The sequence below is a fragment of the Lepisosteus oculatus genome, chromosome 29, assembly GCF_040954835.1.
Source record: "Lepisosteus oculatus isolate fLepOcu1 chromosome 29, fLepOcu1.hap2, whole genome shotgun sequence".
NCBI classification, from domain to species: domain Eukaryota; kingdom Metazoa; phylum Chordata; class Actinopteri; order Semionotiformes; family Lepisosteidae; genus Lepisosteus; species Lepisosteus oculatus.
In genome coordinates this window covers 1,116,277-1,129,901 of record NC_090724.1, presented here as the reverse complement: position 1 = coordinate 1,129,901, position 13,625 = coordinate 1,116,277, and the positions used below count along the sequence as shown (strand labels likewise).

The window sequence follows — 13,625 nt, the reverse complement described above, 5'->3', positions numbered from 1 at the left end:
AGTAAAACAAGTTTTGAAATCTGAGCAAAATGGATTATAGCACGTTTTATTGCTTAACTGTCAGGTCTCGAAAAGATCATTACAAGGAATCTTATATTCTACATGGAATTTCTCCATGAAATGGTTTTGGGGAAATACAGTACTTGTCCTTTCTGGAAACAGAATTTTTCCCCCATGTCATGATTGACTCAAAACCAGAAAAAAAACATTTTCAGCTACAAAGTACAAACTGTCTAGACTTCTTGTGCTTTCAGACACAAGAAGATTTATTCGGTAATAAAAGACATTTAATAGGGAAACAAGAAACTTCTACTTCTTTTTGTCTCTTTATACAAAAGCAGAAATACAGAAACCATTGTTATTACAGCAAGTTAGTTTCAAATGTGTTTTTACCATATTGAAGCAGAAATATTTTTATTTTTTACTAAAATAGTTTTTTTGTTTCTCATCTGTATCCAACACTTTTTACTGGAATCCTAGTCTAAATCCAGACATGGTGGAACGGTATGTGCTTTCCTCAGGTGATTCTACTTCACAGTTCAAAACATCATCTTTTAAAATCCTTAGTTTTAAGTAGTGTTAGAAAGACCCAAATACATTTAAATATACATAACCAGCTAAAAATACCCACTACAAGGTTTTGTTTGAAATTTTAAAATACATATCAAATGCAAAATTGCCACTCAGTGCTGGTGCTCTGGATTCATTCCTACACCTGGGGTACTATCGACAGTTAGCATGTTCTTCTTGTGTTCATGTGGGTTTCCTCCAAGTGCTCTGGTTTCCTCCCACAATCCAAAGACATACTGGTAGGCTAATTGGCTTCTGGGAAAATTGGCCCTGGTTTGTCTGTTTGTGTCTGTGTGTGTGACCCATGATGGACTGGCATCTCATCCAGGGTGTATCCTGCCTCTGGCTCTGGCTCCCCCACGACCCTTAATTGGATGGATAGAACGGATGGATTTTAAAGCTACAGTATGAATTTCAACTTCAGTAGAATGCCTGTGAATGTAGCAAAAGCTGAACCTGTCTGTGGTCTTCCCCTGTTTTAAAGCCATGAGGCTTTACATAGTCACTTCACAAACTAAAGAGCTCAAGCAGTGAAGTGTTAGCATTGTGTGTTTTTTTAATTAGAACAATGAACTGATTTGTTATTATACTGTATAGATACCTAGTTTGCAATCTCGCTTGGCTTCCCTGCAGAAACTACTGTACACTACAGATATGGGGAGAATGAAAATCATAAGACAAAACTCCTCAAACACAAGATCCACTCAGAACAATTAATCTTTGATGCATCACAAGCTCCAGACTGCCTTATAGGAGAGAATAAGGTAACTAGAGGAGAAGCTCATCCTTTCAAGCCTACAAATGCCTGAAAAGTTGCAGGTGTCACAGTGTTTGAAACCTGAGAGGATTCTGGCTGACTAACATCCACCTCAGCTGCACTCTGCCAGTCGTGTCCTTCTGCTCAGGGAATCCTGGGCACCCAAGACTTCAGCCAGTGATGTTTGGGACATAAAGCTTCCTGAACGCCTGCCTTTATTGGCTGAACCCCTCAAATGTCATTATAATTTATATCTTTGAATATACAGTACTGAATCATTTGACCTTTGAATACTAACTTTCAGCTAGTCTGCATTCAATGCAGGCGTGATGATGCAGTGGTCATCCTGCTGTGATTCCATCACTGACAGTGCATCACAGTTTTAGAGCCTCAGCAGAGATTAATTCTGGCGTTTGGGAATTTCCTGTTTGGGAAACCTGGTGCTGTCTAGGGTCGGAGGGAATGTGCTGCAGACCCATGCCACTGAGCCCTGTAACAGAGGTCTGAAAAAACAATCAAGTCTCTATGGCTCTAGCAGTTTCTGACAGCCTGTCGGATCATCGGCATTGCAGTAAGTCAGACAGAAATAAGGAGTGGCAAAGATATGACAGAATTTTTAAGCAGGTGAGTGTGTGTCTATGGTGTGTTTTGCAGGGACAGCCTTGCTGGTAGACTGACTCAAGATTATAGCACAGCAGCGAAGGCGATACCCAGCTGAGAGTCTTTGAGATGAACTTGAACAGCGCGCCTGCGATCACAGACCTATTGAATGCATATGTGATCACTGGGAATATTACAGAGCTGTCCAGCTTTATGCAATGCCTGAACAAAATACTTTGGTGTAAGAACAGCTGTGAAGTATAATACAATGCAGCTGAATTGTTTTGGCAGGTACATAGCTGTGTCATATACTGTAAGTGTACAGTAGATAGTGAGTCGTAGATGGTGTGGAAATGTATTGAGAAAGGGAGAAGGAGTTCCTTACATGTACAGTATGTACTGTATTTATGATCAATTACTACTGCAGCACTCCACTAAGTGAACAATGCAGGCAAGACCAAGAGCCCCAAGACACAATCACCTGTGTACCATATATATTGTATACAATTAGTGCAAAACGTGTAATTGAAAATTTAAATCTTAAAAACATACTTTAAATTGAAGGCATTTGATCATCCTAGAATTCAAGGTCACCTGTAAGAATCTCTTTTACCAATCAAACAATAATGAAACCTTGTTCAGTGAAACTATGTCAACTAATAAAACAGTAATTAATACATCACACACATGCTTTTAGTTAAAACTTACCATTTTTGTTGCAAGATATTTGTAATTGTCTGAATGCTGTTTGCATTTATGTAAGTAGGAAAATGCCTTCTTAGCAATTTGAAATAATGGATAAAAGTTAAGTGTAGTTTTTAGTTGTTAGAAAATGACATTCTGCAATTATTATATAAGGGACAGATCTCACAAGGCCAGGCTGTATTCATGCAAACCAAGCTCACTAACCAACTGATACAAAATGTGATGCATCCAATTTGTACACAAGTTAGGACTAGATGAAGGGAGCTCTGTTGCGTCTAAAACTAGTTAATATCACACAATCACCTCTAGATGTCACTGAAGCCCTGAACTGTGTTAAAGTTGAAAAAAAACTCACTGAGGCCAAACATGATAAGAAAACAGCTCTTGGTTCTTTCAATTTCAACGCCTAATCCTTGAAAATGTTATCACTTTTATTTTTATTATTTAATACAAGCTACTGACCATTATGAGGGAATGTTAATAGAGCAGTTGTTCAGTTTATCCTTATTCAACACAAGCCTGTCCTCCACAGTGTATAAGTCCTCTGTGCAGTTCCAAGCAACATGTTTCCATGTGGCTAACAGGAAGCTGGAAGAAACTCTTAGGGAATTTAACATTTATGGAATGCAATAACCCAATTTAGCATCAAGTTAAGAATACAATTACTAAAAAATATTAAAATATTAACTTCCATTTTTATCCAAATGTCTGTTTATTACTTTTATACCCTATGAACTGAATTGTTTATTTTAATAAAAATAAGACAGATATGAATAATTAACAGGAGGACCAGAATCATTACCTCCACCAGCACAAGCAACAGTTTCAAACCAGGCAAATTCTTAGTAGCTATAGCAACAGAAGAAGTAGTACCAGCAGCAGGAACAAGTGTCAGTACTGTATATGAGCAGTATTTTGATGTTCTTAATTATTCTGTGCCGTGTAATGATAGGAGCAGTAACAGCGGTAGCAGTGATAATAGTAGTATAGCTCTAAACCTAATGTTGAGTTCCTGCTAGCCCAATTGTTCATAGCAGTATTATTTGCTACCCATGTCTCCAAACAATGTCATTTTGCATTCCTGACAGGTCAGCTCAGTGGTACATGCTGTGCCTACCCTCAGGGCATCTGCATCTTCCAGATCAGCTCTCATTCCCTGAGCCAAACTAATTATTTGGTTGTCAGGGCAGTTTTCATGGGGATTTACATTTGTTACTCAGCAAAATACTTGTCATTTCATTAAACACAGCAACCTTTTTTTTAACCTTAAACAGGAAATGAAACAGCAAAGATTATAGCAGCAGTGACAACTTTGACCATTACAAAAACTCGGTTTATGGTCACAATCTTCAAGGTTGAGAGATCATGACAGTCAGATCGACCTTTTAAATTCCTAATATTGAAAACGTTATTTTGCTTCAGCACACATTTTTTCATATTTGTCAAAAAAGTCAAAATATCTTGCAGGTGATAAAAATATGTCTGTAAATCAGAACAGCCCTTGAGTTAATCCGGTATCATTTATTCCCAGCAGGGACAATTGGCCATTCTGGATTTTGGAGATGAGCCACTGCTCACCGTGACTGCAGTAAGATGTCTGTCTCCCTGTCCTTGTGTGTGGGATAAAGGGAAGGAGACTGCTATAGAAGCTGATCTTAGTTTAATGTGAAATTTATCTGTGAATCCGTACACAGTTCATAATGACCTATATGCCGCTAACTGCACCTCACTAAAATGATAAAACAACAGTATATGTTACTCATATTTATATTTCCATTAATTTCTTTCCCTACCCTGTGACAGGTTTGCAAAATCATTATGATGCTGGATGCAATTTTGAGTTGAAAATATGTAGAAGTTCCTATGTCAACAGTTATACACTGAGTTACAGTGCCACTGAGCAACATCAAATTGTATTGTTTGTGTCACTCGTGCCCTGGCATGCACAAAGCTAAAATAACACTAGGTATATTACTCAATTATTTAACTCTTCTTAAAACATACTGTACAAAAAGGAAAATGACTAAATTAACCACCATGGAGAAAAATACATTGGAAAACATTTTTATATCTTAAAACAAATATATCACAGTGCTTTAGATAATTTGTCCTGATACACACGCCAGATACAATAACCTCTATCATGTGAATCTATTGTAACTCATTATTATGTCATTACTTCTTCTGGCATGGTGTAGATTCAATTTATGGTTTTGACCATGAGGGAATACATTGAATGGTCCATTAACCGGTTGGTTTAATGAATGCCTAGCCAATTCTGCTGCTTAAAGCCCCTTTCCCAGCAGTATAATCTCTTACCAATTTAAAAAGCTTAGCTGCATCTTAGAGGAATCTGTTGTCTGCGTGTTCAGTCTGTAGTCTTCAATTCGGAAACTCATGCTGTGAGAACACCACCAATTAGGCTGCAAGAAGATGCTTTTAATGTGCACATCTGTTACAGCTGTGGAGTTAAAAATATATGTAGATAAATGCAGAATTAAAGGCAGTTGTAATTTAGCTAGTTAAGCTTAAGAGCTTATCTACTGATCTCAGACCCTATTTGACTGTCAAGATTTTGTTTTCTTTTTAATTGAAAGGCTGAAACTTGGACGTGAAGTCCAAGAAAATGATTTTTACTCCTGCAGCTACAATGACGACGATGATGATGACAATAATAATAATACATTTACAGTATGTATAACATTTCATTAATGAATTTCAAGCAAAAGATAAAGAAGAGAAGTCAAGAAACTTAACAACTACAGAGGAAAAAAGACAGGTAATTAGTTTATAGTACTGGATGTTGATAGCATGCTGGTAGGGATGGGTTTTGAGATCTTTTAAAGGTCTCAGTTGAAACTACTTGTCTGAAATGATCAAGGAAGTTATTTCGCAAGACCAGAGCACAGGCAGAGAAGTATGGTCACCTGAGTACTACAGTAGTTTGGTTCTGGGGACCTGCAGTAATTTAAACTAACCCTATCTTACTAGAATAGCATGAAATAAAAAAAAATAAGGTCAGGGTGATCTGGTCTGACCTCCTTGCTCTGGCAAGAACCATGGCAATGCTGTGAGGACAGATCACAAACAAGAATGTTACTGTAGTCCAGGCATGGAAATCAGAGGACCCACAGGTGTTTCTAGCTATCCACTCAGAGTTAGTCAGATAAACAATTTCTGTCACATCAATACAGCCTCCATACCAGTTTACACTCTGCACATGCAGCAAAACAGGTTAGGCTGGACTTCATAAGCCTGTTTTAGCACTGACATTACCTGAAGTCTGAACACAGGAGTCAATGAGTGACTGTTCATGCAGAACATTAAGTGCTCTCTGAGATTAGGCAGGCCAGAGCAGAAGTGGCAAAAAGTCTTCTCTGGCGTTTGTGATAGATGGTGCCCTTTTCATGATGCTTTTAGATATTCAGAAATCCCTCAAAACTGGGACATGCTGTAGATCAATCTTTGGAAAGGGCCACCTAATATTGGAAATGTGTGCTCATAAACTGGTGTAAAAATGTTTATTTAATCTTTTTCCTCAGGCAGTCATCTGACCTTTAAGATTGCATGTTTCTGCTAACCCTTTCCTTAACATGGTTTAGCTAGGGCGGAATAAAGGAGTAATTTATTTTCCAGTACAATTAAGACAACAAGAATTCCATACACACAAAGAAAAAAACAAACAGACTTTTATGTGCCATTACTCAGTGATATCCACAACTATCGTACATCATCCTGATCCCGGCACGGACAATATTCTCTTGCGTTGTATATTGGGATGCCTGTAGTTATTAAGATCCCATGATAGTGTTGCTTTGATGGATCACCCCTTGCTTTCAAACAGTCATGCTCGAGGGTAAATGCCTTTTCTCCACATTTTTTTCCAGCATCTATCATTGTGTATGTACCTCACTGTGTTTAGAAAGTCCAATTCATATGTGGTTTGTTGGTTCTGTAGGCACCAGTGTCCCTGCGATGCCATCAAGTACATAAAACTTTATCCTTCCCAATGTGGGTATTTTTTCAAAAGCCTTTTGCTGGTAGTAGTACTCTCCATTTATTTATACAGTTAATGGGAGCCTTAATTGGTGCTTCCTTGATGCTGAAAACCCAAAACACAAAAGCACACCCATGGGGGAGTTCCCAGGAGGATATACCTTGGGGTTCAAGCTCCAGTCCTCAGAGTCAGGAATCCAGTTGTTTTCAGACATTTCCTTAAGTCTTTAAGTTATACACAGTTCTCACATAGAAGTGTTGGAATTATCTGCTTCTCCACGGCCTGAAGGAAGACTGCTGGGTTTAGGAACTTGATGTCTGAAGCTGGGAAGCCCTGGGTCACACAAATGCAACAGCCCACATCTGGGCAACATGTTTGCCTGCAGACCCAAGAGGGTCTGAACTGCGTGTCACAGTCTGGGTTTTTATAGACTCATCTAAAAGATATACTTTAAGAGATGGTATTTTGCGAGACAGGGAATGTTAAAGTAATCAAAAATACAATACAATATACTGTAAATTGTATTTGCTTTGAAGGCACAACATGTGTATTAAACGTAAAAACATACATGTTCCATGTATTTATGAGTGACCACATGTGTAACCATTTTTACGGCTGTCAGCAATTAGAAAACAATTAGAAAGTTGATTACTTTACTAATAAATGAGGTCCACAATAATTGACTAACATGATTGTCCATCTTTATACTTATACTATTGCCTCTGTAATATAATCCAACTCGTCAGTAAATTGAATTGCCTAAGTTCCAACATCAGGTGCCATATGGAAGAGGAGTGTATGAGGTACAGTATACTGTAGTTAGGTCATTTCTAACTAAATGCTTAATGCAGCTCTATACCCAGCCATTGTTCCACAATCTGTTTGCTACTTAGATTCTAGGATTGGCGGACATGGCAGGTTACTATTGAAATTTAAACAAATGTTAATGTTTTGTGAGTAACTGTCAATGGCAGCAGAAAATACTATATCCATCGTCACACCAAGGCTTAGGACACTTATTCAGCTTCAATCTAAATTCTTCAGGTCTCACTGCTGTTGTGAGCGCGATGATTCTGCAGCCATCGCATGCATGCCTGACACTCGAGGTGCTGTGACTAAACCCATCAGCGGTGCTGTTATGATTTTTCCCCCAGAAGGAAGTAAGATTTAGTGAAGCTTCTTGATCTCTCTTTTCACATGTTCCTACAAACACTCTGCCACTGCTTCTGTGTGTCTAAAGCCCTTTCTTACAGGACAACCAAGTATGCTCTGTTTTAATGGTTTAAGTAATGAAATGTTGTTGAGTATGGCAAACATAATGTTTTGAAAAGTGTACTGAATATGGAAGACTACCCTAATACAGTATATCAGATGAAAATCACCAACACTTCATTGTAAACTACTGTAATTTATTGTTCTTTCAGTGACAGTGGAGAACAAAGGGATTATGTTCTTGATGTAGGTTTGTTGTGGCCCAGGTGTGTTTTGCTCTGAGCTGACAGCATTATTTGCAAACTCGTGTTATAAAGGCTAGGCAGGTGTCAGCTAAGGTAGTTCTTTCTGTTAACTTTACTGCACAGTGTACTGTATGTAGTGCTCCCAGTGGAGCTTGGGTAGAAGTGCCATAGCACAGTACACTTGCTCCATCACTCCAAAAAGGAGCTGTCAAGGTAGGCTTGCACCAGAAATCAGCATGCTAGTAAACTCTGGCAGATGCATTCTGTCAATACTACTTTCTCTTTGGAAAGATGCAATGAAAGGTTACATTTACAGGGTGACTTCTTGTCTCAGTGCAATATGCATACGCAGCTTAGCTAAAAATTAAACTAAGTAAAAAATAAATCAAGCCTTTTATTCTGCATGTCTACTCTCTTCACTCTTTATGTAGATTTGTGTGCAATCTTTTCATAGATTTGCACCTTTAACCTTTTTAGAATTCCTAACAAGAGTGGGGAGCTCCATTTTCTGTACAGCAAAGAGCTTTGAAAAATCCCTGAGGTGCTGGCATGGCTGTGGTTGTAAAATAGCTGTATCTAGTGAGCTAGCTCTTAAACTGCACTTTTTTCTACACAGAACAGACCAAGGCATCACATTGGGATGCTGTATCACCTACTGCTGCATGTTAGAGTATAATCTGACATACATATGAGGTTAGAGGGTTCAAGATTTTAAGCAACGATAATGGCACCAGACCTTTTGGTAATTGAAACAATGTCTGTGAATAATACAAAACAATATAAGAGCCTGGTTGTCTTATCAAAAGCTTTATTGAATAAAGTTTTATTATTGGCACTTTTCACAGTGGTTGTTCTCTTTAATTGTTATATTAAGCTGCCTTTTATCCAGAGTGCAATTTTCATAATGAACTTAAAAGTACCTTTTCTGATGTGATCCCTTTCCCCAGACCTGCATTTGAAACAAATGCTACTGCAGCTTACAAAATTTGTCCAGAAGCAGGCAAACAGGAGATTTGATCAACCATTAAAGAAAAAAAATCACTTTCATAGTGACGGACTTCTACCTCTTTATTTAGAGTGTAACAAATAACCGGGCAACAAGTTATGTTTATAGATTGTATTTTAACATAGTCCTGGGGACTTGACATAAGTGCTTCTGTAAACCGTATTGTGTAAATAAAAGCTTGTTTTCAGGTTTCAACTTTGGCAAATCTGCCACCTCAATATCTTATTAAACCAGCACTGCTGATTTAGAGAAAATATGCTATTAACTGGAAGGTCTATAAGTTATTTTTCCTTGATTTTAACTTGATCCAGCCAGCAGTTATGTCACAACTGCCAACCCACCGAAGCTCAGCAGGTGTGAGTCTGGCCAGTACCTAGATAGAAGTCCTTCTGGGAATGGGAACAGGTGTAAGTGGGATCAGTAAGGGGTGCTCACTATGTAGGAAAAAAAAGAGCTTTCAAAGAAATCATTGCACATGGTGAAAAAAAACTCCAAATAGAAGACACCCCAGGCTGATATCGAACCTTGAACCACAGAACTACAAAATAATGACAATTGCCTCCTGCAATTTTATCTATTCTCCATTACTACTTCTGTTTATTTTGTTTCTAAAGTTTTAGTTGTAAACAATTAAGATAATTCAACTATTGCTGCTCTTTATAATAAGTAATTAAATCTTATCTAAATCTGTGTCTAGGGGCATAATGGGTAACTCACTCTGACAAGAAAGATGGGGCCTGATTGTAGCATGCAGCTATTTAAAAATATCGAAAGTAGTTTTTAATTAATATGGGACTTCCCAAGGAACCAGTGAAGAGCCTTCAGCAAAGGATGGTTGTAATCACTTTATCGTGGCCAAATGAACACCAGAGTTGCAGAATTTGGATGCAGATAATGTCTTTTCAGAAAACTTTCAAAGAATCTAGCAAAAGGAAATTCACAAATCAGCTGCAAGGAGGGGCAATGATTACCACATCTAAAAATAGGACAACAATATGCTCGGATAAGCACTTAAGAGTCAAGAATATTAATTAACAGAAGTAATGTCAAAGTTATACAACATTATTCAGTTCCCACTTGAATTATTATTATACAGCAACGGTGTTGCCCCAGAAAAGTAGAAAAGAGTTTTTTGACATTTTAAGAGGTAAGGGTGAAAAATACATTCCATACAAAAAAGGAAGATCCAAGTTCTTGTGTGGGGTGTGCTGCTTGCCCCCAGTGAGCCTTGATTGTTGTCTCTCAATGTGAAACCACACAGTTCCTCTTCAAACAGGAGGGCAATTGCTCTATGCCGAAGGTCAGCCTCCCTTCACAAAATTCAACAGTACTGGGGGTCCTAAAGGGGACTGGCTTTCCGAAGGAAAGAGAAGGTTCGGAAGGCAAGAGAATGCCTAACCTGGATTACAGGATTCTGCTGGGATATGATGCATAGCTGTGTGGGCTTTATAGACATAGCTATTCACAAGAAACAGTAGTCTCCTTTTTTTAGGATTACCTTGTACTGCACTTCAGTAGAGACCTGCAGTGACCTCCACTCCCTATTCCCTTTTCCCCACTCTCTCTTTCCTGCCTTGTGATCAGGTTGATGAGGATGCTTGAGCAGTAGTCAAGGAAACAGAAAAACAACTCCTCATGGAAATGGACAACATGGAAAATCTCTTCATGAAAAATGGGGAGGAAGAGTGCGGTGGGATTAAAATGGATAACAAAACTCGCAAAGCCTCACAAAACAATAATAATAACCGACCTGGTGTAAGAGCTGTCATAGCCTTAGCTGTGGTGTGTGTAATGAGAGGATCAAAGCCTGTTGTAAGATCTGCCCCTTTTCTTTCATGAGCTATCTTGGGGTGGGTCTGTTGGTGGATGGTGGGGAAGAAATCAGCGTTGTACAGGATGCGTGATGATTAAAGAAGGGACAGGGCTACTTGCAGCAAAATGGTGAGCATTTCAACTCCTGGCAGGGGAGCAGTATTTAAAGATTGCAGCTGACTCCTGTGAGTAATAACTTCGGCTGCTTGAGCTGCAATAGCTTGAGTTGAAAACACAGGATTCCTTCTCAGTGCTCTCTGACTCTGAGACTCTTGAAGAGACTGAGGTTTAGAAGGAAAATGCATTTAATTCAGGGCTTAAGGAAGAAAGCCAGGCTGAAAATGACTGTCTGGACATCTGATTTGTTTTCCCGAGGCTAGAGACAACTGCACAAAATAAGGTTAACATTTATTACAGCAGTAGGGATTGCTCTGGCTGCTGTCCCTCTGTCAGATTTGCTTCATTACTGTGTCCTTCAGGGTCACCTTGCAGTGCTATGAAAAGTGCAGTTTTGCCAGTTTTACAGTGCTAGACTTAATTGGGATAAGTAATGCTGATGACATTGACTGTTTAATGAATGGGATATTCTTCAAAATGCTAATAATCTATCCATGTGAAATTATTATTAAATGGTATTGATAGGAATGCTATTAAAATATAATTAAAAGAACTCAAGAAAGTTTACCAATGAGAGGAAGGTACTGGGTTCATTTCACTTGTCTAGAACAGTGCTTTACAAGCCTAGTCCTAGAAGACCACACACCCGCTGGTTTTCATTCCAGCTGAGCTTAATTACCTAATTTCAACCTTTATTGAACTAACAAGTTGCATGATTGGAGTATTTGTAAATCTGTTTTTCTATGAAAAGTGTTTTAGAATTCAAGTTTTTGAGTGAGAGCTTGGCTGGAAAAGAAAACCCTACATATGTGTTTAGGGTTGTGAACACATGCTCAAGTGACTAGTAGCTAATCCACCCTAGGATCCCACCTAGCTGGGGCCCTGGGTTTAATTCCAGACTTGGGGCACTAACTGTGTGGTGTCTGGATGCTCTTCCCGGGTTCACGTGGGTTATCTCTGTTCATCCCACAATCTGAAGACATTTTAATTGATTGGCTTCTGGGAAAATTGGCCCTATATTTTTGTGTGTGTCTGTGTTTGCCCTGCGATGGACTGGTATCCCATCCAGGATGGACCCCACCTTGCACCCATTGCTTGTCGGGGTAGGCAAGAGTGAATTTCCTCCAGATGCTCTGTGTTCCTTCCATAGTCCAAAGACATACTGGTAGGCTAAGTGGCTTCTGAGAAAACTGGCCCTGGCGTGGGTGTGTGCATCTTTATGTTTGTGTGTTCCCTGCGATGGACTGGATTTCATCTGAAATGTCTTGCTGGAATAAAATCTTGTATTCTATCCATCTATTTTCAAACTGTTTATCTGGCCCCCTTGCAATCCTATTTTGGAAAAAGTGGTTAGAAAATGGATGGAGGGAACACAGGAGGCTACGAGGCAGAAGCGGTCACATTTACTGTATAACTTCTTCTATTCAAGATTAAAAGAGGATCCAGTTCCTTCATCCCACTTATACGTTCACAACATGCCTATGACAACATGATTCTTGTCATTCTCATCTCATCTTCCAGGACTACAATGTCTGTTTTGGAACATGATGACAAAAACACATTAGTGTTTTGGTGTACACACCAAATTACTGTTAAGCAGAAGAGCATTAGTTTCTCTATATTGCATATCCAAATAGTTATTTTATTCATAAATTCTAATTTGCATTTTAACTGCAACTGGCAAATTAAAAAGTTGGTTCATTGCTGAGAAAAACTCTGGGTCCATTCTGCCTGGTCTGGGCAAGAAGATTAACACCCCAAATTGGACAGAGGATTATATCTTAAGATGCTAAGGTTCTTTCTAGATCATATCATGACAATGGTGAACTGTGACCAGGATCTCCAACACAACAATGCATGATAAGATCACTTTATTGGCCATATACAATTTCTTGTATTAGGAATTTGTCTTTTTGCATAAGCTTGCTCTCCATGAGACACACAGACAGGGGAAGAAGCTGGGGGTCAGAGCACAAGGTCAGCCATTTATACAGCACCCCCGGAGCAGTTGGGGTTAAGGCCCTTGCTCAGGGGCCCAATGGAGTAGGATTCCTCTTCCAGCCGTGGGATATGAACCGGCAACCTTCCAGCCACAGGCGCAGATCCTGGGCCACAGAGCCACTGTTATGAACAGTGTGGAACAGCGTGTTATCAGCAGTACTCTAGCGCCCATCAACTTCTTTCAATAGGAACTTCTCTCATGTGGACAAAGTCCATTTGATAAACTTTTCTTACTTAAATAAATGACTTTTTGTATTGCCAATATTGACAAGATTTTTAAAATTATCCCCATGAGGGTGTTACTGTCACGTGTTCAACTCTCTTGACGTTTTATTTTGATAGAACTGACGAACTGCTCGCTTTTGGTAGCCAGGCTACAGATTCTTGTTTTCTGTTTGTGTTTTTGAAGAACAGCCATGATTGACTTGATTTGTATTAGCTGCACGTCCTGGGTTATAAATAAATATAGGGATTGTGACTGAAGTCACTGTGCTGCTTTAGGAAGTGGGTTTTTCATCAGCTGTGTTTGCCATGTGAGTATTGGTCTCAGTCTCTACAGAGAAGAACAGCAGGATGTGACCAGGTCTAAGTTTTGGCAGAAGG

General features: G+C 39.0%; 1 long non-coding RNA gene across 1 annotated transcript in view; it reads left to right on the top strand.

Annotated features, from left to right (window-relative positions):
- Positions 1-1,773: 1,773 nt before the first annotated feature.
- LOC138225594 (uncharacterized) overlaps positions 1,774-13,625 on the top strand; it is a 102,014-nt gene continuing 90,162 nt past the window's right edge. Inside the window, exons 1-2 of the long non-coding RNA XR_011184056.1 lie at positions 1,774-1,951; positions 4,164-4,220. This is a non-coding gene — a long non-coding RNA (uncharacterized lncRNA). The remainder of the gene's footprint in view (positions 1,952-4,163; positions 4,221-13,625) is intronic.